General features: G+C 44.3%; 1 protein-coding gene across 5 annotated transcripts in view; it reads left to right on the top strand.

The window, feature by feature from the left end:
* LOC119969738 (death-inducer obliterator 1-like) overlaps nucleotides 1-27,852 on the top strand; it is a 188,794-nt gene that overhangs the window by 17,108 nt on the left and 143,834 nt on the right. The window contains exons 1-2 of one of the 5 annotated variants that reach the window (XM_038803763.1): nucleotides 19,553-19,707; nucleotides 22,361-22,418. The exons of 3 other annotated variants lie outside the window; for them this stretch is intronic. The gene's annotated coding sequence lies outside the window, so the exon portion shown is untranslated. Of the gene's footprint in view, nucleotides 1-19,552; nucleotides 19,708-22,360; nucleotides 22,419-27,852 lie in introns of those variants that run through there. One more of the 5 variants, XM_038803762.1, reaches the window with a different exon arrangement.

The following is a 27,852-nucleotide window of genomic DNA, read 5'->3' as shown; positions in this document are numbered from 1 at the left end:
GGACCCTCCTACACACCTCCTCATCAGCCAGCAATCCCACGTCCAGACGCCACAGCGGGCACTGGTCCCGCATCTCCCCCATCTCCAGATCGACCCAGTGCGGAGCATGGTCTGAAATTGGTATGGCCGAATACTCGGCGTCCTCCACCCTCGGGATCAATCCCCTGCTCAGGACGAAAAAATCTATTCGGGAGTAAACCCTATGTGGGTGAGATTCTTAATGAGTACTTTGCATCGGTATTCACCAAGGAGAGGGACATGACAGATGTTGAGGCTAGGGATGGATGTTTAAATACTCTAGGTCAAGTCGGCATAAGGAAGGGGGAAGTTTTGAGTATTCTAAAAGGCATTAAGGTGGACAAGTCCCCAGGACTGGATGGGATCTATCCCAGGTTACCGAGGGAAGCAAGGGACGAAATAGCTGGGGCCTTAACATATATCTTTGCAGCATCCTTGAGCACGGGTGAGGTCCCAGAGGACTGGAGAATTGCTAATGTTGTCCCTTTGTTTAAGAAGGGTAGCAGGAATAATCCAGGGAATTATAGACCTGTGAGCTTGATGCCAGTGGTAGGCAAACTGTTGGAGAAGATACTGAGGGTAGGATCTATTCACATTTGGAAGAAAATAGACTTATCAGTGATAGGCAGCATGGTTTTGAGCAGGGAAGGTCATGTCTTATAAACCTAATAGAATTCTTTGAGGAAGTGACAAACTTCATTGATGAGGGAAGGGCTATAGATGTCATATACACGGACTTCAGTAAGGCGTTTGATAAAGTTTCCCATGGCAGGTTGATGGAAAAAGTGAAGTTGTATGGGGTTCAGGGTGTACTAGCTAGATGGATAACGAACTGGCTGGGCAACAGGAGACAGAGAGTAGTGGTGGAAGGGAGAATGGTGACTAGTGGTGTTTCACAGGGATCCGTGCTCGGACCACTGTTGTTTGTGATATACATAAATGATCTGGAGGAAGGTATAGGTGGTCTGATTAGCAAGTTTGCAGATGATACTAAGATTGGTGGGGTTGCAGATAGCGAGGAGGACAGTCAGAGAATACAGCAAAATATAGATAGATTGGAGAGTTGGGCAGAGAAATGGCAGATGGAGTTCAATCCAGGCAAATGCGAGGTGATGCATTTTGGAAGATCTAATTCAAGAGCGGACTATATGGTCAATGGAAGGGTCCTGGGGAAAATTGATGTACAGAGAGATCTGGGAGTTCAGGTCCATTGTACCCTGAAGGTGGCAACGCAGGTCGATAGAGTGGTCAAGAAGGCATACAGCATGCTTGCCTTCATCGGACGGGGTATTGACTACAAGAGTCGGCAGCTCATGTTACAGTTGTATAGGACTTTTGTTTGGCCACATTTGGAATACTGCGTGCAGTTTTGGTCGCCACATTACCAGAAGGATGTGGATGCTTTAGAGAGGGTGCAGAGGAGGTTCGCCAGCATGTTGCCTGGTATGGAGGGTGCTAGCTATTTAGAAAAGTTGAGTAGATTAGGATTGTTTTCGTTGGAAAGACAGAGGTTGAGGGGGGACCTGATTGAGGTCTACAAAATTATGAGAGGTATGGACAGGGTGGATAGCAACAAGCTTTTTCCAAGAGTGGGGATGTCAATTACAAGGGGTCACGATTTCAAGGTGAGACGGGGAAAGTTTAAGGGAGATGTGCGTGGAAAGTTTTTTATGCAGAGGGTGGTAGGTGCCTGGAACGCTTTGCCAGCGGAGGTGGTAGAGGCGGGCACGATAGCATCATTTAAGATGCGTCTGGACAGATATATGAACGGGCGGGGAACAGAGGGAAGTAGATTCTTGGAAAATAGGCAACAGGTTTAGACAAAGGATCTGGATTGGCGCAGGCTGGGAGGGCCAAAGGGCCTGTTCCTGTGCTGTAATTTTCTTTGTTCTTCTTTGTGTACCTCATGTGTGCATCTTTTTTGGCTAAATTGCTACTTGGCTAAATGGCTAAATTGCCACTTAATTGGAATTAAATAATTGGGTACTCTCAATTTGAAAAATAAGAAATCTATCAATCTCAGATTTAAAATCAACAATTGACCCAGCACCTGTTGTTGAAGAGAGTTTAAAATTTCTGCCACCCTTTCTGCTTATAAAAAAAAAAGGTTTCCTTATTTCACTCCTGAAAGGCCTGGCTCTAATTTCCGGTTGTGTCCTTTTTCTTAGATTCCTCAACCAACAAGAATTGTTTCTATTTACCATATCCTTAATACCTTGGATTAAATCATCCCATAATCTACATTTCAGGAATACAACTAAAGTCTCAGGCAAGCAACCACTCACTCAGAAGCAATGTCTGGAGAAATATTTGATTACTATCCACTCCTACTCCACCAAACGGTCTCCCGTGCCCAGACCACACCCTGGCTGGGGTATTTATATCCCAGCAGTTCTTGGAAAAGGGGGGTTAGCCCTGCCCCTTCATCTGAGTAAATCGTATTCAGGTGAGGCCACAGGGTGTCTGATGTTGCAGATCCCTGGGCCTCCTGAAGGGTTAACACAACAACCTTATTTTGTGTAATCGCTGTTTTGTTAATCGCTGTTTAACCCTTTGAGTCCAGGTATCATTGCAATAAATCTATGCTGGACACTATCCAAGGAGTGTATATCCTTTCTAAGGTGCGATGCCGAGAAATTAATACAGTATTCCAAGTGTGGTCTAACCAAAACTTTGTTCAGCTGTGGCATGATTTTGAACCTTTATATACTACTCTAGATATAAAGGCCAGAATTCCATTACTGTTTTGATTATTGAGCCCACCTGTCAATGATATCTTATATGATCTATATAGATGGACACCTAATTTTCTTTTGGCTGACACTGTTTCCACCTTTTTACCATTTAGGAAATACTCTGATCTATCCTTTTTATAGGTTTAAAGTGGATGACCACACGCTTACCTATTTTTAAAAATAAATTTAGAGTATCCAATTCTTTTTTTTTCAAAAGGAGCAATTTAGTGTGGCCAATTCACCTACCCTGCACATCTTTTTGGATTGTGGTGGTGAGACCCACACAGACATGGGGAGAATGTGCAAACGCCATACGGACAGTGAACACACACTTGCCTATACTGAAATCTATTTGCCACAGCTTTGGCCATCCATTTCATTTATCAATATCACTTTGTAATTTTATGCTTCCACATGTACTATTTTCAGTGCTGTCCATCTTTGTATCTTTGGCAAATTTGGATGTGTGGCTTTCTATCATTTAAAAAAATAAATTTAGAGTACCCAATTATATTTTTTCCAATTAAGGGGCAATTTAGCGTGGCCAATCCACCTACCCTGCATATCTTTGTGTTGTGGGGGTGAAACCCACGCAGACATGGGGAGAATGTGCAAACTCCACACGGACAGTGACTCAGGGCCAGGATTTGAACCCGGGTCCTCAGCGCCATAGGCAGCAATGCTAACCACTGTGCCACGTGCCCACCCGGTTGTCTATCATGTCACCTAATCATTAATAAGTACAGTGAACAGGTGGCACAGTGGTTATCACTGCTGCCGCATGGTGTTGAGGACCCAGGTTTGATCCTGGATCACTGTCCGTGTGGAGTTTACACATTATCCCCGTGCCTGTGTGCGTCTCACACCCACAACCCAAAATGACGTGCAGGGTAGGTGGATTGGCTACGCTAAATTGCCCCTTAATTGGAAAACTTAAAAAATAAATAAACAGTTCAGGCTCCAACACAAACGCCAATGCCTTCTTTTTAATAATCTTTATTGCCACAAGTAGGCTTACATAACACCGCAATGAAGTTACTGTGAAAAGCCCCTAGTCACCACAGTCCGGCACCTTTTCGGGTACACTGAGGGAGAATTCAGAACGTCCAAATTATCTAACATAAAGTTGGGTCTCTTGCTGCTCAACTAATTTCCTAACCAGGTCACCAGTTTGCCCTCAATTCTGTGAGCTACATCTTGCTAACAGTCTCATGAGGGATTTTAATCAAATGCCTTGATAAAGCTTTACTGAGACATTCAGTGAGGTTACCTTGCAGTTCTATTGTTACCAGATTGTGTCTTTATAAGGGTTCAACAGGTACCTTCACTGGCCCTTGGTCCCAACGGAATATTGAAAATATTTACCAGGGCATCTGCCACAACTTCAGCTATTTACTTCAGAACTGAGGATAAATTAGATCTTTAGCTTTTCCCACCCAAGTCTCTTTAACACAGCATGAAGCATTCCCATCTGTTTACAACACATTTGAGTTTTACTTTTGCCTGTTGTACAAAAGGTAGGTAAAAGTACTTTTATCTCTTCAATTGTTCTACCATCCTTTGTTGTCCTCTATAATTCTGCCTGAGACACTCTGCACAGGCCGGACTTGTTCTGTAACCGATTCTTGCCATGAGCAGGAAAAAATGCTTTTACATTATTGTGGCTGTTTTAAACCATCCTGTCTCAATTACGGGGAGAAGGGTGGAGAATGGAACTAGGTGCGTTGTTCATTCTGAGAGTTGGTGCAGACACAATGGACAAATTACTACCTCCTATGCCGTACCGATTCTGTGGATTCATTTGAACTTGCTTTGTGCCATTGTTTCAGTATCCAAAAGATGATTTGTTTTATTAACCTTGAGCAAAGTTATCCAAGCCATCAAGTTATCTTCCTCTTGGCAATTTAAAAGACTTCACGGCCTGGATTCTCCCTTCTGGGGACCACACAGGCTGGAAAACCGGCGCCAACGACTCCAGCGTCAACAGCCCCCCCAAGGTGAGGAATTCTCACCTGTCTAGGGGGCTAGGTGAACGCCGGAGGGGTTGGAGCCGCTCCAGCCGGCGGCGAAGGGACGGCGCGAGTTCGCGCATGCACGGAACCGCCGGCATGATCTCTCACATGCGCGGAACCATCGCCGTGATTCCGCGCATGCGCAGACCGGCCGGCGTATTTTGGCGCATGTGCGGGGTGGTTCTCTTCTCCACGCCGGCCATGGCGGAGCCCTACCGGGGCCTGGCGTGGAAGGAAGAAGTGCCCCTACGGTACAAGCCTGCCCGCAGTTTGGTGGGCCCCTGAGGTCGGATCCCCCCGCCGCCCCCCCCCCCCCCCCCCCCCCCCCCCCCAAGGACTGTCCCCGCCGACTAACCTGCCAGGTCCTGCCGTGTGGGAGCATACGTAACCCATGCGGTGGGACTGACCAAAAATGGACGGCCGCACGGCCCATCGGGGCCCAGAGGATCGCTGGGAGGGGGGTCAGCTGCCAACGGCCCCTGACCGGCCCAAAATTAGGTGTTCATCTATATAGATCATATAAGATATTATTGACCGGCGGTGAATCCCGCCCCGCCCGTAAAACGGAGCCAGACAATACGGCAGCCGGTGAGGTGGATTCGCGCCTCCCCCCGGGGATTCTCCGAACCAGCGGGGGGTCAGACCACCTTTCAGATTTTTTTGGAGGTGTCTCAGTTACAGAAAGTAGCTACCCTCAATATTAAGGCAGCATTAAACCAAGTGTGGACCAAGGAGTCCTAGTAGAATGGAAAATTGTGGATTTAAAGGGATAATCTTTGAGTTAGTCATATGTGACAACAAGTTGCATTCATAAATTGCCTTTAATGTAGTAGCATATTCCTCCACAGGAACTTTAAGCAAAACTTGACAATGAGTAACAGGAGACATTAGGAAGGTGACCAAAAGTATGGTCAAGGAAGTGGTTTTAATTAGGAGTGTTTTAAAAGAGGAGATGTAGAGGTGTTTAGAAGGAAAGAATTCCAAAGTTTAGGACCTTGGCAACTGAAGGCACAGCATACCTCTGATTAAAATGGGGCATGAGAGCAATTGGAGGAGTGAAAAGATCTTGCAGAATTGTAAGGCTATAAAAGGTTACAGAGATAGTGAGGGTCGAGGCCATGGATGGAATTTGGATTCCTTTATTCTTTCATGAGATTTGGGTATCACTGGCAATGCCAGCATTTGTTGCTCATCCCTAATTGGCCTTGAACTGAGTGATCTGCTAGGCCACTTTAGAAGGCAGTTGAGAGTCAACCACATTGTGTGGGTCAATGTAGGTCAGACGAGATAAGGACATCAGATTTCCTTGCTTAAAAGGACATAAGTGAATTAGGTTTTTACAACAAACTGAGATTGGTTATTGACACAAGCTTTATATTCCCAATTTATTAATAAACTTTAAACTCTACCAGCTGCCATGGTGGGATTTGAGTCTGTGCCCCCAAATCATTAACCTTGGCCTTTGGTTTACCAGTGACATTAGCACTACGCCACCATCTCCTAATCTGTATATGACACATCTGTATTATATAATGAGTTACAATCGGACAAATACAGTCCTCCCTTTAACCTCTTGGTACTAGCTGTGGTGGACTAGCTGTCAAAGGCCTGACTTACATCAGCACTGGCAACACCAGACTGACACCAAGGAAAGTTATTGGAGGCCAATCATTTCAGTCCTTTAGCATCACTACAGGTGTTATTTATTTAGGAAAATACCAGCCCAAACATTTTAATCTGGCAGCACGGTAGCATTGTGGATAGCGTAATTGCTTCACAGCTCCAGGGTCCCAGGTTCGGTTCCGGCTTTGGTCACTGTCTGTGCGGAGTCTGCACATCCTCCCCGTGTGTGCGTGGGTTTCCTCCGGGTGCTCCGATTTCCTCCCACAGTCCAAAGATGTGCAGGTTAGGTGGATTTTGCCATGGTAAATTGCCCTTAGTGTTGGGTGGGGTTACTGGGTTATGGGGATAGGGTGGAGGTGTTGACCTTGGGTAGGGTGCTCTTTCCAAGAGCCGGTGCAGACTCGATGGGCCGAATGGCCTCCTTCTGCACTGCAAATTCTATGATCATTGATCTTAATTTCATTGCAACATCAAGCGTGGAACTGTTTGCAGACTTTGTCTAAGCTCTATTCACACTCTTTCAATATGAAGCAGTCAGTACCATCCTACAACAGGACTTGGACAACATCCAGACTAGACTGACAAGTTACAGTTGATGTATGCGCCAGAGAAGTTCCAAGCACTTATCAGCATGGACAAGATAAAGCACAGCTCTTCTGCCCCCATAAGTCCACCATTATCAACATGTTGGAGTGACCATTGACTGAAAACCTAACTGGACTAGCCATATCAACAGCATGACAAGGCAAAGGCTCAGTAATGTACACTGGATGGCTTCCTGACTCTGCAAAGCCTCTTTGGTATTCACAAGGCTCAAGTCAAAGTGTGACAAAATATCCCCCCATTCATAAGAAACACAAGAATGATCAGCATTGCTGTCCCTTGACTTAGTGTTCAGCCCTTCACCACAGGACATTTTGGCTGTACATGTGTGATTTACAGCAGTGTTCTTCAAACTATTTTTCCGGGGACTCATTTTTACCAACTGGCCAACCTTTGGGACCCAACCCGGCCGAGCTTCGCGACCCACGCCGGCCGATCTTCGCGACCCACCATTTTCTCTTACCTTGTTTGCTGCTGACAAATAATATAATAATAATAATAATCGCTTATTGTCATAAGTCGGCTTCAATTAAGTTACTGTGAAAAGTCTCCAGTCGCTACATAACGGCAGCTGTTCAGGGAGGCCGGTACAGGAATTGAACCCGCGCTGCTGCCTTGTTCTGCACTACAAGCCAGCTGTATAGCTCAGTGTGCTAAACCAGCCCCAAAAGTGGAGGAAATGGTTTTGGGTCCCTTTGGCCCTCGTACACGCTTCTCCAATGGAACCTGTTGGATAGAACATACAGTGCAGAAGGAGGCCATTCGGCCCATCGAGTCTGCACCGATCCACTTAAGCCCTCACTTCCACCCTATCTTCGTAACCCAATAACCCCTCCTAATCTTTTTGGTCACTAAGGGCAATTTATCATGGCCAATCCACCTAACCTGCACATCTTTGGACTGTGGGAGGAAACCGGAGCACCCGGAGGAAACCCACGCACACACGGGGAGAATGCGCAGACTCCGTACAGACAGTGACCCAACAGGGAATCAAATCTGGGACCCTGGTGCTGTGAAGCCACAGTGCTATCCACTTGTGCTGCCCACCCGGATGAAGATGAAGCCTTCTGGTGTCGGAAAGTATGGAGTCTCCATCTGTCCAAAGTTCCACATTTTTGTCCTGTAAAATATTATCAAATAAAACCCCCCCGAACCTGTAAAAAAAATAATAAAAATAAAATAAATGAAAAAAATAAAAATTAAATAAATGAAAAAACCCCCCCGAACTTATAAAACAAAAAGCTGCGACCGTTTTAAAAAAAAGCGGCTGCACTGCTATTGCGTGCCTGATGCCTCCTGATGATGATGATCTGATGCCTGACCTACTGAGAAAGAAAAGAGCAATCAATTTAGAATGCCATCACTTCCAAGTTGGATAGTTGTCAGACTTAGGCATCTCATGCAATTTGTTCATAGCCGTTAGACACTTCAAAAAGAAAATTTACGGGGTAACACTTGGCGCAGTGGTTATCACTGAGGACCCGGGTTCAAATCCCGGCCATGGGTCACTGTCCGTGTGGAGCTTTCACATTCTCCCCGTGTCTGCGTGGGTTTCACCCCAACAAACCAAAGATAGAACATAGAACATAGAACAGTACAGCACAGAACAGGCCCTTCGGCCCTCGATGTTGTGCCGAGCAATGATCACCCTACTTAAACCCACGTAACCCATATACCCGGTAACCCAACAATCCCCCCATTAACCTTACACTACGGGCAATTTAGCATGGCCAATCCACCTACCCCGCACATCTTTGGACTGTGGGAGGAAACCGGAGCACCCGGAGGAAACCCACGCACAAACGGGGAGGACGTGTAGACTCCACACAGACAGTGACCCAGCCGGGAATCGAACCTGGGACCACTGGAGCTGTGAAGCATTGATGCTAACCACCATGCTACCGTGAGGCCCTGTAGATGTGCAGGTTAGGTGGATTGGCCACGCTAAATTACCCCTGAATTGGGGGGAAAAAATAATTGGCTACTCTAAATTTATTTAAAAAAAATAAAATTTACTGCCAACCTTTCAAGGCAGTTAGGAAGACAGTAATCTTGCTTGCACCATGCAAATTGTTATCTAATTACTTCCCATTTGATCTCCATTTGGTCATTTCATAAAGCTGAACCTTTTCAGATGTGACAGCAGTATACTATTAATCCTAAACCAGCAAGAGTCCTTTATATTGTTTAAATTGTTTAATCGAGTGGCCCAAACCACGAAGTAGCTTCCTCACCTAGGTCTGTCAACTTTGGCTCTTTGCTGATACTAATCGAATTGTTTGTTAGGGACAACATATATATTGTGGATGTCCCCAGTTCTGCACCAATTCCTGTTGTAAGTGGATAATTGAAATCTCTCATCGCCATTACTTTTCCTATTGGTCACTTTTAATTAAATTTTTTTAAAAACTACAGCTCCACGATTAGCATTTCAAGAACATGAGGTTATTTCTGATTTATTGAACATGCATGTACATAAATTCCAGCTAGCTTAGCACAAACAAGAACAGAGAATGCTGTAAAAACTCAGCAGGTCTAGGCAGCATCCATAGGGATTGAAAACAGAGTTAATCTTTGAAGCCCATATGACGTTGCTGAAGAACTAAAGAGAGGGAGAAATGTGTTGGGTTATATACTATATAGGAGGACGTGGAACAGAGTACAAAGTCAGAGATTAGTCGCAGATAGGAGAGATTTCAATAAAGATTGGCAAAGCCTAAGAACAAGTGACAGATGGCCCGGTGGGGGAAGGGGCAGGAGGGTTTGGGATATATTTTAAAAATGATTAAGATGGAGGAGAAAGGTCACAGTCTACAGTTTTGAACTAAATGTTGAATCCTGAGGACTGTAACATGCCTAATTGGATAGCAATGTAGTTATTAGTAGACAATATTTGTAGATTATTTTCTACCACAAAACAATTTTTAAGAACACAGGGAATTGAAGTGACATATTTAATACATAATATTTTGGTCCATCAAAGAATTCATAAATTATAATAAATTTTGATAGACTTCAGCCCTGCCTCCATTACACCAACTCTGGGGGACTGTGCTGGAGAATCAACAGCATCGCAGGCCAACCCTTTTTTTGAATCTGCCAACAGATTACCTACCTTCACTGGTTTACTTATCTCTCTTTCATGCTAATTTCAATTTATATTTAAACATCTTCAGCCCTCTTCCTTGTCCTCATATCATACTCACCCTTCATTATAGACTCCTCACTTATACCCATGACTACTTTCTCAGCCCCACCTTTCATGAGCTCTCTCCATATTGATGATTGATATGATGATCTCGGATATAATTCCTTTTCTCTACTGCCACTCACTTTCCCATCTCTCCTGAATCCTATTAGTTTTACCAATTGTCCCTGGTGGTGGTGGTGGGGGGGGGGGACGGGGGACTCCTCTCCAGCTTCCACATCTCCACCTGGCATGATACTCCTGTTAATTATACAGCTATAGCTTCCATCTTTGATGCCCAGAAAATATCTCACTGTTTTTCACTTTTATCACTTCTCTGATTGCAAACTCATCTTGGCACTGTCAAATCAGAGGGCCACAAAGTATTTATATTTAGAATGACCATTTTATTTTCCCAATTCACCTAACCTGCATGTTTTTTTGGTTTGTGGGGGTAAGACCTATGCAGACACTGGGAGAATGTGCAAACTCCACAAGAACAGTGACTCGGGGCCGAGATCAAACTCGGTGCCGTGAGGCAGCAGTGCTAACCACTGCGCCATTGTGCCACCCGGAGGGGGCCACAAAGTCAAGTCAACCTGACTCCGAATTGACCTAGCCAATCAATTATTTTGGTTTGACGCTGCCTTAATCTTCTTCACCAATACTAGTCACTAATCCAGTTATGGAGGACAAGGACAAAACTTGCTTTCTTTTCTTCACTGTCTAATTAATTAACATTGTCCTTCCCCCTCCATCCTCACCTTTAATTCCAAGTAAAAGAAGGATCAAAATCATGTTTAGTTGCTCCTGCTATATCTACTTCCTCCTCTCTATAGAACTTTCTTTTCTTTCTCCAGTATACAAACCTTTCCCGTTTCCAACTGCACAACTCTGATCCTGTCACTTTTCAGTTATCTTCTCACTTTTCTGACCTATGTATCCTCCAACAAATGCCCAACCTCTAATCCGTCATTCATAATTCACCATGTCATTGCCTTTCAATTCTATGCCCACGTCTATGCACTCCCTGTTCAAATCATTCTAAACTTTACAGCATTAAAATTACCTTAACTAAAGTAAGAAATTACATTGTGTTCTGAACCATGCTGATGTTAAATTCCAGGGTATCTTCGAACACAGGTATCTTGGAACACTGGTGAAGCCTTCGGACCTCCGATCGGATGAACACCCTATCCTGCAGGCTGTACCGCCTGCTGCGAGTGGCTATGGGTTTACAATCCGGGGTGAGGTTGGCAAAGAGAGAAGGCGGGGAGATTCGCAACGTGGCTAGGCTGCAGATAGTGAGTTGGGGTAGGGGTCCGCCGAAACTGAGGGTGAGACTCTTGAGATTACACTGGAAATCAAGGCCTAATAAGAGTGGGGTGCAGAGTTCGGGCAGGACGTAGAGCTGGAATTTGGCATAGCTAGCGCCTTGGATTGTGAGCGTCGCGGCGGTGCGCCCTTGGATCTGGACAGAGTGGGAGCCCAAAGCGAGGGAGATAGTTTGCCACGCGGGGAAAACGGGGAGCGAACAGCGTCTTACCAGATCTGGGTGTATGAAGCTCTCAGTGCTCCCGGAGTCGAAAAGGCACGGCGTGCTGTACCCGTTAATTTGGACCGTTGCCATTGAGTTTCGCAGATGCATCGGGCGAGATTGGTCCAGAGTGACTACGCTGAGTTGCGGGTCGTCGGCGGCTCGATCAGCTGTGCTGGAGTGGCCCCGTGATGACTGCCCTCTGAGTTCGTAGTCGTCGAGGTGAGTTTCAGAGTTTGAAGGGGATGGATCCCAAGATGGCTGCCCCCATGAGTCGCACATGGCCGGCTGCATGGAGGAGGATTGCCAAGATGGCCGCCCCCATGAGTCGCACATGTCGGGTGGGGGCGGAGTTGGCATACAGGCTGCAGCATTTCGGGGCCTGCGGGCCTGTGAATTCAGGGAACGAGTGCTTTGAGCCATGGGAGGGTTAGAGGCTGGGGCTTTCTTCGCCAGACACACTCTGGCATAGTGTCCTTTTCGCCCGCAGCTGCTGCAGGTCGCGTTGCGGGCCGGGCAGTGCTGCCGTGAGTGCTGATCCTGGCCGCAAAAGTGGCAGGCTGGGGCAGCATTGTGGCTGGGCGGCCGCGTGGCGCAGGCCAGGGGGAGTCGCTGGTCGGGGGCCCATGACGGGGTCCGCAGGGAACGAGGTGAGGCTGCGGAAGGAGACCTCCATAGTGGTAGCAAGTTCAAAAGTCGCTTCAAGATTTAGGGCCCCCTTTTCCAGCAGTCGTTGGCGCACGTAATTTGACCTAAGGCCCACAACAAAGGCATCGCGTACAGCAAGTTATCTATGTTCTGCCGCGGTACCGCCTGGTAATTACAGTCACTAGATAAAATTTTAAGCTCTCTCAGGAATTCTGCGAGCGATTCCGTAGGCCGCTGGCGGCGAGTAGTAAACACGTGTCGCGGGTAGACCTCATTTACAGGCTTTACATACCTTTTGTCGAGTAGCGCTAGGGCTTCAGTATACGAACCGGCGCAGTTTAGTTGAGTAGAGATTCTGTGGCTCACCCTCGCGTGCAGTAGGCTCAGTTTCTGCTCCTCTGTTGTTTCGGCTTTGCTTGCTTCCGCCAGGTAGGCTTTAAAACACCGCAGCCAATGAGAAAAAATTTATTTTGCCTCTGCATCCTGCGGGTCGAGTTCCAGTGGCTCAGGCTTGAGGGCTGATTCCATGATTGATCCTGACTGTTTCTTAAGTAGATTAAATTGATGGAACCATCAATTCACTAGACACGTGCTTTAAGATATGAACAGTGGTTTTAATCTACTTACAACAGAGCCAGCCTGTTCCACATTGAACTCTCGATGAACTGAACGACTGGCTCTGAGCATTGGTATTTATACAGCAGTCCAGGGGGAGGGGTCATGGGCGGAGCCACGGGTGGAGCCCTGTACAAACTCCTAAGCATTCCCAGCGCTACTCCCCCTAGTGGTCGGACAACGCAACTGCACTTATCAATGCATGGTCTCATGTATACACAGTGTGAATTATGGAGTTACATTCACCACAGTGGTTTTTGTGTATTTTTTGCTATAATGTGAGGAACAGTGAACAACATAGTGAGGAACAGTCCAGTTGTTGTGTGAACAACTAAATAATAGTTATTAACTTGGAAGAAATACAAAAATGCACACGACAAGAAGGACTATAATGCACAATGCCACTTAAGTATAGTGATAACTATACATATAATGTTACATGAAACTATCCCGTGATCCCAAACCTACATTACCTGATCTCTGAGACATCCCTTTTCCAAAAAACATCCAATATTAAGCAAATCCATCAAACAGTTACCACACCCAGGTTAAGGTGGCCACGTCTTGGAAATAGTCTTCTGGTTCAGCAAAGCCGAAAACTGACTACATCTTCCGGGAGACTATATCTGCAACTCAACTCCTGCAGTTCTGATATTAGCTATCTCTCCTCCTCTCCTTAGTTAGTGTTCTATAGTTATACTATATCTTTCCTTTGATCACCCTGTGGAGTCGGCTTTTGGCAGGAACATGTAAATTTCCTTATCTCTCTATTTGAAATTACCACCTCGAGCCCACTGTTTTCTTTAGTCACATATGTAAAATACTCGTTTTCCATGGATAGGTGAATTTGCATCTCATCATTTCTCCAGACATCTACCTCTAATCAGCTCTGTATTTTACTTTATTTTTCAATTTTAATTTTCCGCAATTCTTAACAAATGTCTATGACGAATATTATTCCTCCTGGTCTTCAACTTCTCTAAATGTTTGGTTAGTTGGCCACACCATTCTCTAATCACAAAATTGTTACAGCACAAAACAAGGCCATTTAGTCCATTGTGTCTGCATCAGCTCTTTGAATGAGCAGCTCACATGCCCTGTCTTCTCCCTACACGTTCTTCCTTTTCAGGTAGCAGTCTAGAACCCACTTGAATACTTCACTTGAACCTTCCTCAACCAAACTCTCAGATAGTACATTCCAAACCCTAATCACTTGCTGCGTAAGAAATGTTTCTCCTCGTATTGTGAATTGCGCTTTCACATAGCCGTCCGTCAGTCCAGAAGTAAAACACTCGAACACGTTGGTAACGAATATTCGTTTATTCACGGCCGGGACAAATCTCTAAGTAGTCGGGGAACCACCTTCGAGAAGTGCCAAAGTCCCAGAGTACGGACTGTCCCTTTATACAATCACAGCTTAGAGGTGATCCCCTTAAATTCCTAGATACACCAATGATTTGGCAAGGATCCAGAACATGTACTTATATGGAATTATTATCCCGAGGTAGGGTGGTTATTATGACATAATCATTAGCACGGTTCACTAATACTGCTGCGGCTAACGGTTTTCTTATCCTATCCGTCCATCAGGTCCAACTTCCTTATCTCCTTCCCTCTCGTGCTCCTGAGTCAGCTCCTTCACATTCCAATGCCCATTGTCTCAGTTGACAAGGTTTTACACACTCATCTTTGCTGTCTCTGCACTAACAGGTACAGAGATCTGTTCTCATTTCATTCCCTCAACCCTTTAACATCCTTTTACTGGATGATCTCAGATATATTTCAGAACCTTAATATTACGTACAGACAGCAAGGTTAAAACAAGACAATAAATGTAATCCACTTCCACAATATCACTACAATCGAACATTACAGCGCAGTACAGGCCCTTCGGCCCTCGATGTTGCGCCGACCTGTGAAACCAATCTCAAGCCCATCTACACTATTCCATTATCTCCATATGTGTATCCAATGACCATTTAAATGCCCTTAATGTTGGCGAGTCCACTACTGTTGCAGGCAGGGCATTCCATACCCGTACTACTCTCTGAGTAAAGAACCTACCTCTGACATCTGTCCTATATCTATCCCATCTCAATTTAAAGCTATGTCTGCTTGTGCTAGCCATGCTCCTTTTACTAATTTAAATGTGCTCTCGTGTTGTCGATCCTTTCATGAGTGGGAACAGTTTCCCTCTAACCTGTTCAGACTGCTCATGATTTTGAATACCCCTATCAAATGTCTTCTCAATCACCATTTCTCCAAAGAAAGCAGTCCTAACTTCTCCAATCCATCTTAATAATTGAAGTTCATCATCTCTGGAATCATTCTTGTGATTCTTTTCTGCACTTTCTGTAAAGCCTTCACACCCTTCCTAAAGTGCGGCAGCTAGAGCTGAACACAATACTCCAGCTGAGGCAAAACAAATTCAACTTAACTTCCTTACTTTTGCACTTTAGCCTCTATAATAAAGCCCCAAAATACTGTACACTTTATTATTCCTCTTTCAACCTGTCCTGCCACCTTCAATGGTTTATGCACATATGCACCCAGGTCCCTCTGCTCCTGCATCATCTTTAGAATTATACTGTCTGTCCATGTAATTCCTACCAAAATTCAAATTTCTCTGCATTGAACTATATCTGCCATTTTTCTGTGCATTCCTTGAACCTGTCTCTTTAAAATTCTTCCCAGTTTTGTATAATTTACAAACTTTGAAATTGTGCCATGTCCACCAAGGTCGAGGTTACTAATATATTTCAGGAAAAGCAAGGGTCTCAACACTGACCCTTGGGGAACACCACTACAAATCTTGCTCCTGCACAAAAAACATCCATTAGTCATTCTTGTCTGTTTCCTGTTGCTCAGCCAATTTAAATCTTTATAATTGTCACATATAGGCTTACATTACCACTGTAATGAAGTTACTGTGAAAATCCCCTAGTCGCCACCCTCTGGCACCTACACAGAGGGAGAATTCAGAATATCCAAATTACTTTCAGGACTTGTGGGAGGAAACCGGAGCACCCGGAGAAAGCCCACGCAGACACGGGGAGAACGTGCAGACCATGTTGCTACTGCCCATTCTATTCCAGGAACTATTATTTTGCTCACAAGCCTGTTGTGTGGCACTGGAATTTCATGTACATCATATCCAATAGCGTTGCCCTCATCAACCATCTTGTTACCTCCTCAAAAGAACTCCCCAAGTTAGGTAAATGTGATTTTGCCTCTCATAATTCATGCTGGCTCTCCTTAAGTAACTCAAATTTACCTTGTGACTATTAATTCTGTCCTGCATTATTGGGCCCAATTCTGTTGGTCTGTTAGCCTGGGCACGTAATGGCGGCAAACTCATTGAGAGGCCAAAAGTGGGATTTGCACCAATGTGATTTCCCATCGCGATGTTCCCAGACACTCCTGAATGACGTAATCAGATTCACACCCAGGCGAGAACCTGATTTGAATTAATTTGATTGCATTTCAATATCATTGGCAGGGTTATAGTCGCTTCTTCAGACCTTGTTGAATTTTCCCACCCACTATCATGATGTCATGCAGGTAGGAGATGAGCACCATTGTCTCCACCTAGAATCAGGTGTACAAGGAGACTGTAAATAAAATAAAATGTCACCACACTCCCAGGGGACCATAGGCTGCTGGTCTTCCTTTTGAGAGCGAGCTGACTGGTGGTGATTTAACCCGAGGGTCACCACACCTTAGGTGAGGGCATGGTTGCGAAGGTATATGCCCTTACACAACAATTTGCAACATTGCACTCCTGTTTATTTTCCGGCAGTAATCATGACTTTGAAAGCTCAAAAGATATGCTCAACATTCAATCTTGTAGGAGTTCTCAAGTGAGAGTAATTGAGAATAAAAACCTCAATGGCACATACAAGTTGTTCCAACATTTGTCCGATGTGGTATGAATGCTGTGATTAAAAGAGTCTGTAAAATCAATTTTAGTTGTGCTTTGACAACTGGCAAAGCCCTGTAGAAGTCATCATAAACAGTTGACTGTTGCATACCCTTAAAATTTAAACCCATATATTTATATAAATGTAAGTTGCCAGTATCAACCACTCGGATCATTTGGAAAGTGGGTTAAGAACCTGCTAAAACCAGTTTGGTTGGAGGATGTATTTTAGTCTACAATTATTTTGACCTTGACAAAAACCTTTAAATTAGATTTTGGCTTCCAAGAGTCGTTTTAAGGCATATTCCCTCAAAAGAGAAAGATAGGGCAAACAAATGCCAGAGCTCCCTGGATGACAAATGAGGTAGAAATTAAGATGAAGAAAAGTGTGCTTACGACAGGTGTCAGGTAGAAAATACAATTGAGAACCAGGACTAAAACTGAAGGTTCAAAGAGGTAGTGAAAAAACAAGTAAGAGAAGCAAAGAGGAAGTATGAAAAGAGGCTGGCAGCTAATATGAAAGGAAATACCAAAATCTTTGATAAGCATATATACAAAATAAAAGAGGGGTAAAAGGAGGAAGAGGACCAATATGGGACTAAAAAGGGATTTACACAGGTTGGCATGGTTTAGATATTCAATAAATACTTCATATTCATCTTTACCAAGGAAGAAGATACTACTCAAGCCGTGGTGTAAGGAGGAAATTCAGTCACTAGAAGTTTTAAAATTGATAAGGAGGAGGCAATGAGTAGGCTGTCTGTACTTAAAGTTGATAAGACACCAGGACCGGATGAGATGCAGCCAAGGATATTAGGGGAAGCGAGAGTAGAAATTGCAGAGGCAAGGCCATAATCTTTCAGTCTCCCTTAGACTCGGGGATGGTGCTGGAGGACTGGAAAATTACAAACATTACACCCTTGTTCAAAAAGGGTAATGATAAGCCTGACAAGTACTGACCAGTCACTTTACATTTGGTGGCGGGGAAACTTCTATAAACTATAATTAACTGGCACATGGATAAATGTGGGTTAATTGAGAGCCAGGATGGATTACTTAAGGGAAAATCATTGGTGAGATTTTCCGAACAACCTGCCGCATGTTTAGCAGCGGCGGCGGAGGCCCGCAATTGGTTGGCAGTGGGATCGTCTGTTCCTGCCATTGTTAACTGGAATTCCCGTTGAATGCACCCTTCGCCGATAGGAAACCCGTAAATTATCCTAGGTTATAAGTATAAGTATAGGGCATAAGTACAAGAGCAAGGTTATGTTGGGCTTGTATAAAACACTAGTTACACCTCAGTTGGAGTATTGTGTAGAATTTTGAGCACCACATTCTAGGATGTTTATGAGGCATTACAGAGTGCAGAAGAGATTTATACAAATGATTCCAGGGATGAGAAATTTCAGTTTTGAAGATAGATTGGAAAAGTTGGGACTCTTTCCCTTGGAGAAAAGAAGGCTGAGGAGATTTGATAGAAGTATTCAAAAGGGGTCTGGACAGGGTATATAGGGAGAAACTGTTCCCATTGGTGGATTGATCATGAACCAGAGGGCACAGATTTCAGATAATTGATAAAAGAAGCAAAGGTGATTTGAGAAAAAACCTTTTCACACAGCAAATGTGCCTGAGTGTGTGTGAAGGCAGGTTCAATTGAGGCATTCAAAGCGAAAGTAGATGATTATTTGAAAGAAAGCAATGTGCAGGATTGTGTAAATGGAGAATGGCACAGGATGAAATGTTAATTTGGTGAGCCAGTGCGGACACAATGGGCCAAATGGCTTCCTGCAATGTAAGAATGCTGTTTGTTTTAGCATTTGTCTTCAAAATGCAGCTTTGAGCATGCAATGTTTTCCTCAAACAAACGGGGACAGTTTCATGTGAAAGGTTGTTTTCTTCCAATGCCAGATTTTTTTTACATCGTAAGGTGTTTCCTGGGCATTGCATTTATTATCTTTATTTAAGACTTTCCACTGTGTTTGGAACCAAGTCGGGATATGGAGGGTGGGTGGGGGCGGGGGGCTAGGTGAAGCATTTTACTTTCCATTACAAAACATTGTACAGGTTTATATTAAGTTATGGTAGGCACCAAAATCCCAATTACTACATCGGGTAACAAAGATGAAAAGATTTTAGAGCAGGACCCCATGGGCAGCACGGTAGCACAGTGGTTAGCACTGTTGCTTCACAGCTCCAGGGTCCCAGGTTCGATTCCCGGTTTGGGTCACTGTCTGTGCGGAGTTTGCACGTTCTCTCCGTGTCTGTGTGGGTTTCCTCCGGGTGCTCCGGTTTCCTCCCACAAGTCCCGACAGTTCAGTGAATTTATTGAATTCTCCCTCAGTGTACCCCAATAGGTGCCGGGCTGTGGGGGATTTTCACAGTACCTTCATTGCAGTGTTAATGTAAGCCTACTTGTGACACTAATTATTATTAATAATAACTTGTACCCAGGACTGTTGCGCAAGCTCTTGGGAGAGCTAGTGTTAGTTTTAAGTTAGCCGGTGAGCGAGACGTTCTTTAGTTTGGACTGGCAGCCGGGAGCAGAGGGCGAGTCTGACCTTGGCGGCGGCGGTGGGTGACTGGGACCTTTGGCCGCTGGCCGGCTGTGAGCTGGGGTCACGTGGGCGCGGGGCGGGGCTGCGGGGCTGCGGGGTCACGTGCGCTGCGGGGTAATGGCGCCCGGGCTGTGCTCGCACTGAGAGGAAGCCGCCAGCCGCGCGTCGCCGACCCAGCCGGGAGCAAGCCGGGGCTGCCCCTCAGCCCGGAGCACCGCGGAACACACCTCACCACCGGGAGCCGTTTGAAACCCAGTGAGTAGCGCTACACGTCCGGTGGCGCGGGCGGGCCGGCCTGTGACTTAGGCCCGCGGGCGCGGTGTAGGCCTCGGCTCGGCGTTAGTGCGGCTTCAGGCGCTTTGTTTCCCCAGCTGCGGTGCCTGGTGTCGGGCCCTCGATTAGCTAAACCCACTCTCCTAATATTGGCAACTGGGTGCCTTTAGGCCGCAGGCTGTTCAGGGCTAAAATTGGTGGCTCGGTTAAACCTCCCCTCCCCCAACCTCGGTGGAATGGCAGCTCCTCTTTATGGGCCTTCGATTTTACCTATTTTGGGTTAATCTGTAGGGTTTAATGTGCCAACGATTCGGATTAAAGGGTTGTGGATGTGACCAAGGCGTTTTAGGTTGCGCTGGGCCCTAGTGTGTGTCAGTTTAATGTAGATTTGGCTTATTTTATATCAGTAGGAAGCTGTCAAAGAATATACGTGCTTCCCGGAGTTTGCTATAAGCAGTCAGGGAAATATCTTTACAGAGTTTTGAATAAACAATTGACGAAGATCGAATTTTGAAAATTGACGATTGAATTTGGCATAACGAGATTGGACCAGCTAATATTCAGAAGTGGATAAAATATCATCAAATTAAATATTGGAAAGACAGGCAGTGTCTTCATTATATGCCTCAAACTCCGGTCAGAGCTAACACCTCCAAGCCCCTTTGATGCTGCAACAGACTTTTAACCTATTATTAAACCTGGGCAACCTATTTGAACCTGGCTAAACATCTGACCTTGCATTCTCTTCCTCTCTCAGCCATTTATTTCCATCTTCGTTACACCGGCCATCTCCTCCCTGCTTCAGATGATCTACTGAAACCCTCATCCTTGACGTTGTTATCGCTTAACATCTAGAACAGATATTTCAATGCAGCCTTCACCTGCCCTCCTACCTTAGATAGATAGATAGAACAGCACAGAACAGGCCCTTCGGCCCTCGATGTTGTGCCGAGCAATGATCACCCTACTTAAACCCACGTAACCCGTATACCCGTAACCCAACAATCCCCCCATTAACCATACACTGCTGGCAATTTAGCATGGCCAATCCACCTAACCCGCACATCTTTGGACTGTGGGAGGAAACCGGAGCACCCGGAGGAAACCCACGCACACACAGGGAGGACGTGCAGACTCCACACAGACAGTGACCCAGCCAGGAATCGAACCTGGGACCCTGGAGCTGTGAAGCATTGATGCTAACCACCATGCTACCGTGAGGCCCTTGTTTCCTCTTAAAACTTGAGCACATCCAAACCTCTTCTATCTGAACAGGTCTTGGTGTGAGTTAGAGCAAAGCAGAATATTGGATGACCTCAAGTTGAGGGTAGAATGTGGAAGGCTGACCAGGAGTGCATTGAAATGGTCAAATCTGGAGGTATCAAAGATGTGGATGGGTGTTTTAGCAGAAGTTAAGCTGAAGCAGGTGCAGAGTTGGTTAATGTTAGAGGTGAAAATAGGTTTTCTTAGTGATGTCAAAGATATGTGAGGATATCTTGGGAGCAAATATGACACCAACATCGCAAACCTCTTTCGGTCTGTTGCCAGCGAGTGTGATGGAGTCAGTAACTAAGGAACAAAGTTTGTGAGGGAGACTAACAATGGCTTTGGCTGCCCCAGTATTTAGTTGGAGAAAATTTCTGCTCATCCAGTACTATGTTCAGCAAGCAATCTGACAATTTAGAGACAGACAGGGTTGGGAGAGTCGGTGAGACAGCCAAAATGCCCAAAACTATAAAATTCTGAAGAGGGGTCGTATGTGGAGGTGTAGCAGTGCAATTGCTGATGTGCCATATTTCAGAAAACTGCTATGTTGTATCCTGATTTAATATTTAATATGGAACAAAATTGAGATTGTTTAATGTGGCTGACAGTGATTTACAATAATATTGTTAACATTATGCTGCTTCAGCTGTTACCCAGGGCTGTGAGCCCCAATGTTATTTTATGTGAGATTGTCTTTGCGTATTAGGTGGGGAAAATGCACATGGTAGTTTGGTTCTGACAATAGGATTCTGCTTGCCCTCTGTGATTCTTCACTTTACAGGATATTTCTGTTCTTTGGTGTACCAACATGATGCTGCTGAGCAGGAAGCAAGGAAGCTCGGCTCGCAGCCAGTCTTACACTAGTATCACAGATCGATGGGATAGACTGGGGCATATCGGCCACCTAATATGGCTACACTATACATGCATGCTTCTTTAAAATTGAAAATTTGAACCAGTGCTATTTCTCCTTCTTATTTTCTTTATTGTATGTGAAATGAGATTTGACTTGCTGTCCATAGCAATCTCTCGAGCTGAACAAAGAATTTCATGCTACTTGTTTGATCGCCCACTATGTATTCAACTTTTTCATGTTACAAATGATTTCCTGCTTCAGAATCCAAGATATGTTTTGTCATCTTATTAAATTCCTCTCTTTTCCACTTGAGTGGAAATCTGCCAAAAAGTAATGAGTACAACTGTTTCAACATTATTCACAATGCTTTCATATAATGAAAACAAGAAAGAGGCCAACCACTCTGGTTGTATATCATGCTCCTTTCATCCATCAGAACAGTCTATGTTCAGTTTTTAGTTGATGGCCAACGCTTGTGCAGTTCTGTACATGTCCTATATTGGTTTTCCTCAGGAGCTCTGATTGGTCATAACATCTGAGAAGGGAACATACAACTGGCACGTGCAAACAGGTAAGGGGGATCCTGCAGAAGTCTCGATTATTAACATCTCCAATTCATAGGCACCAAGTTCCAAGCTCCTTTTAATTATTTTTAAATCTTCAGGACTGGTAGCAATGGTGTGTTTGTTCCAGGCATTTAATGAAATTCCTACCTATTATCCTTCATGGTGGTGAAGAAATAGCATTAGTGTTCTGGAAATATTTTCAACATTTTTAGTTCCTGCCCCCTTTTTGAATTGGTTGGTGAAAAGATCGGTCACTGCTGAAGATTTGAAGTATGTTAATCAGTTTATATCTAATATAGATTTTTCTGTACCCAGATTTTGGAATGTTTAAATTTGCTCTAGACATACAGAACATGGGATATTTCAAAATATTCCGTGTCCAACAATTCCAGTATTAGGCAGTATTGTTATTTTGTTACAGACATATTCGATTGTTGCTAAGGACAACCCAAAAGTAGATCTTTAATAGGTCATCGCACATCAGGAGTCAATGGATGATATTCCACCGATGGGTGCAATTTCATAAATGTTCATTGATTCACTGATGTGTTTAGGCTCATAGCACTCTTTGCAGATCATTGAAACACTTGCATTGGTTCTTATTGTAATTTTGTATTGGCCAAATGTAATCTGGATTAGAGCTTGGGTTTCTTCACGTTGGGTAAAAATGGCCAATGGAAGGAAGGGCAGCATCGAAAACCAGCGCAACAGTGGAAATGAGAAAATGAGTCGGCATCATAATATGTTGTATTTTCCTCATGCCTACATGTGCAAGTTACAATATCATTAAGAGGGTGGAGGGGAAAAGTGACGTAACGACTAAAGGGGGTACAAATATAACCTGAATATATTTTAATATTGGAATATATATGTTCCAATTTCCCCTCCCTGAAATTAATCTCACAAATTCAAACCTGAGACGTCATGGGGCTGTGGTGTAGGTACCCCCTCAATAATTGTTACATGATGTACATGTCAACCAAGTATTTGTTTAACAATCTTTATGGTGAATATTAGCAATGCCGACTCAACTAGTCAAATAAGTTGACAAATTTCTAAGTAGGGAAATATGAAATTTCAGAATTTCAATAGGCTGCAAGGTATAAACATAGCATTGTTACCTTCACTTTGATGAAGTTACTCACGTAGATTGATATAGATTATATAGCACAACCAAGAGCCTATTAAGCAGTACATTTATAACGAGTAACTGTTCATGTGGAAATGGAAACGTTTATGGAATTCAGGAAATCATGAATGAGATGCAGTGGAAAGGATTTTGCTCTTGTGTGACCAGGGAACTGACTACTTCATAGTCTTACCAGTCTACATTTAAAATTTACATCTGCTATCTCTTCCCATTTGGATTGAACAAAATGGTGCTTTGTGGAATATGCTTCCTGTTTAAGCAGCTATCCTTCAATCACCCACGCCTGTATTCTTTACGTATGATATGTTATATTTGTGGGATGGATTGGGATGGGGGCAACAGAGACTAATTTTTTAACCTGATGTCCATTAATAGATATTGCCAGTTTCATTCAAATAGTGGTAGGATTTGGAATTCTAAGCTTCATAACAAGCGTAAGGGGAAAAGTTATAGTCTAAAGTAGGTTACGGTGCATGTTTGTGAGTGCAAAAAGTGTGGCAAATAAAATTGCTGAGTTCCAGGCACAGATTTCCACGTGGAAATAGATTCTGGCGATATCATAGACCTAGCTCCAAGAAGGGCAGAACTGAGTGTTAAACGTTCCTTATTGAGTGCCCAACATGAAACAGCATTTGATAAGGTGCTGCACAAAAGGTTAATATGCAAGGTAAGATCACATGGGATTGGGAAATATTTATTAGCCTGGATCGAAGACTGATTAACTGATCGAAGGCAGAGAGTCGGGTTAAATGGGTCTTTTTCTGATTGGCAAGATGTAACTAGTGGAAAGCCATGGGGTTCAGTCCTCAACTATTTGCAATATATATTAATGACTTTAATGTAGGGATAGAAGTTTTAAAATCAAATTTGCAGACGGCGCTAAACTAGGTGGGATAGTAAGTTACAATGAGGAAATAAGAAATTTATAAGTGGATATAGATAAGAGGTTATCCATAGAAATGCAACTTAAATGGGGCAAAACGGTGGCCCAGTAGTTAGCACTGCTGCCTCATGGTGTCGAGGATGCGGTTTCGATCTCGGGTCACTGTCCGGGTGGAGTTTGCACATTGTCTGCGTGTGTCTCAACCCCACAGTCCAAAATATGCAGTGTAGGTGGGTTGGCCATGCTAAATTGCCCAATAATTGGGGGGAAAAAGAATTGGGTACTCCAAATTTATTTTAAAAAGGGGGAGAAACTTCAGAGTGCTTCGGTGCAGAGGGAGCTGGGTGTCCTTGTGCATGAATGGCAGAAAAAGTCTGCAGGTGCAGCAGGTGATATGGAAGGCAAATGGAATTTTAGCTTTTATAGCTAAAGGAATAGAGTATAAAAGTAGGGAAGTGTTGCTGCAACTGTACAAGGCATTTGTTATACTGCATCTGGAGTATTGTGCATGGTTTTGGTCCTGTTATTGGAGGAGGGATGTAATTGCATGAGGCAGTTCAAATGAGGTTCATTAGATTGATATCCAGGGATGAGTGGCTCTTGAGCATTTTAGCCCTATACACTCGAGTTTCGAAGAATGAGAGGAGATCTAATTAAGGCATATAAGATGATAAAAAGTATTGACAAAATTAGATCTAGTGTGGATGCTTCCTCTTGTGGGGCATTCTAGAATGAGAGTTCGTTGTTTGAGGAAAAGAGGTGCCATATTTAAAATAAAGATGAGAAGTAATTGCTTCTCGAAGAGCTGTGAATCGGTGGAATTCACTACCCCAGAGTTCGGTGGATGCTGGGATATGGAGTAAATTTAAGGAGGAGATGGATTTGATTAGTGACGGGTTATGGAGAACGGGCAGAAAAGTGGAGTTGAGGCAGGGAGGAAATCAGCCACGATTGTATTGAATGGCGAAGCTGGCTCGAGGGGCTGAATTACCTACTCCTGCTCTGAATTCTTATGTTCCTATATTCCTGGCTACAAGTTGATCAGAAAAAAAGGAGGGATGCCAGCATTGATTAAGGAAAACATTGGTGTTGGGAGCGAGAGTGTCCCACAAACGTTGAGGACACAATCTATTTGGCTAAATAAGAAAAGGTGCAGTTACATTGCCCAGTGTAGTCTATAGGCCACCAAATAATGGGAAAGATGTATAGGAACAAATTTACAAGGGAATTAGAGGTGCAAGATTCATAGAGCAGTTATAATGGAGGATTTTATTTAACCGAATATAGACTGGGATCATCGGAGTGTAAAGGGCAGAAACGGGCAAAATCTACAGGAGCCCAGCGAGAGAGAAGGCACTGCAAGATCTGATTCTTGTGAGTGAGGTGGGCAAGTGGATCAAGTGTCAGTATGAGATAATTAAGGGGGCAGTGATCGTTGTGTCATAAGGTTTAGGTTGGCTATGGAAAAGGGCATGGAACATCCATTAACAATGCATTAGAGGCAGCACGATGTCCCAGTGGGTTAGCACTGCGGCCTCACGGCGCTGAGGTCCCAGGTTCGATCCCAGTTCTGGGTCACTGTCCATATTGAGTTTGCACATTCTCCCCGTGTTTGCGTGGGTTTCCCCCCCCACAACCCAAAAGGTGGATTGGCCACGCTAAATTGCCCCTTAATTGGAAAAAATGAATTGGGTACTCTAAATTAAAAAAAAAAACAATGCATTAAAAATAGTTCAGCGATGGTTCACTCACTGATAGCTGGGATTGGGTGGGGCAGAATATTTTGAGGAAAGGTTGCACAGATTGGTCCTGTATTCATTGAAGATTGAGAGGTGATCTTTGGAACCTATCGGCTCCTGAAGGTCGGCTTTTGAAAGGATATTTCCCCTTGTGGGAGAGTCGAGAACTAGGGGACTCAGTTTAAAAAATGTTGGGTCTCCCGTTTAAGACTGCAATGATAAGAATAATTTCTAAGAGTCATGAATCTTTGTAACTATCTTGCCGAGAGAGTGGTGGAGACCATAGGATATAGGAGCAGAATTAGGTTATTTGGTCCATCGAGTGTACTTCGCCATTCAATCATGGCTGATATGTTCCTCAACCCATTCCCTTAATCAAGAACACCAGATTTGTGCTTGAGGTGCTGTTACCAGGGCTACAGAGCAAGAGCTGGAAGGTGAAATTGGACAGAATAGTCCTTTCTTAGAACATAGGACCTAGTAGTAGGCAATTTAGCCCTTCGAGCCTGCTCCACCATTCAATACGATCATGGCTGATCTGAGCACGGCCTCATCTCCGTTGTCCTTCCCATTCTCTGTAACCCTTCAAGCCATTACTAATTAAAAATCTAATTTCTTCTTACATTTACTCACTGTCCCAGCATACACCGCACTCTGGGGTAGCGAATTCCACAGATTCACAACCCTTTGGGAGAAGAAGTTTCTTTTCATCTGTTTTAAATTTGCCTCCCCTTATCCTGAGACTATGACCTCTCATTCTAGATTGCCCCCAAGAGGAAGCATCCTATCCACGTCTAGATCATAGAATTTACAGTGCAGAAGGAGGCCATTCGGCCCATCGAGTCTGAACCGGCTCTTGGAAAGAGCACCCTACCCAAGGTCAACACCTCCACCCTATCCCATAGCCCAGTGACCCCACCCAACACCAAGGGCAATTTTGGACACTAAGGGCAATTTATCATGGCCAATCCACCTAACCTGCACATCTTTGGACTGTGGGAGGAAACCGGAGCACCCGGAGGAAACCCACGCACACACGGGGAGGATGTGCAGACTCCGCACAGACAGTGACCCAAGCCGGAATCGAACCTGGGACCCTGGAGCTGTGAAGCAATTGTGCTATCCACAATGCTACCGTGCTGCCCACTACTTTATCCATAGCTTTTATCATTTTGTATAGCTCAATTTGATCTCTCCTCATTCTTCTAAATTCATAGAGAGTATAGACCTAAACTGCTCAATCTCTCTTTATAAAACAAACCGCTCATCAATCCAGTGAACCTCCTCTGCACTGCCTCCAATGCCACTACATCTTTCCTCAAAAAAGGGGACCAAAACTGTGCATAGTAGTCCTGGTGCGATCTTGCCTTGTACAGCACAAGTTACCTTTATACTCTATTCCATTAGCTATAAATGCCAACATTCTATTTGCTTTCTTTATTACCTGCTGTACCTGCATGCTAGGTTTCTGCAACTCGTGCACGAGGACACTTAGATCTCTCTGCACCGGATCACTCCGAAGTGTCTCCCCATTTAGTTAAGTTGCTGTCCCATTTTTCCGACCAAAATGGATGACCTCACACTTATCCACATTAAACTCCACCTGCCACATTTTGGCCCACTCACCTATTCTATCTATATCCATTTGTAAGGTTCTTATTTCCTCA

This window comes from Scyliorhinus canicula, chromosome 7, assembly GCF_902713615.1.
Source record: "Scyliorhinus canicula chromosome 7, sScyCan1.1, whole genome shotgun sequence".
Lineage (NCBI taxonomy): Eukaryota > Metazoa > Chordata > Chondrichthyes > Carcharhiniformes > Scyliorhinidae > Scyliorhinus > Scyliorhinus canicula.
This window is presented reverse-complemented; position numbering and strand designations above follow the sequence as displayed.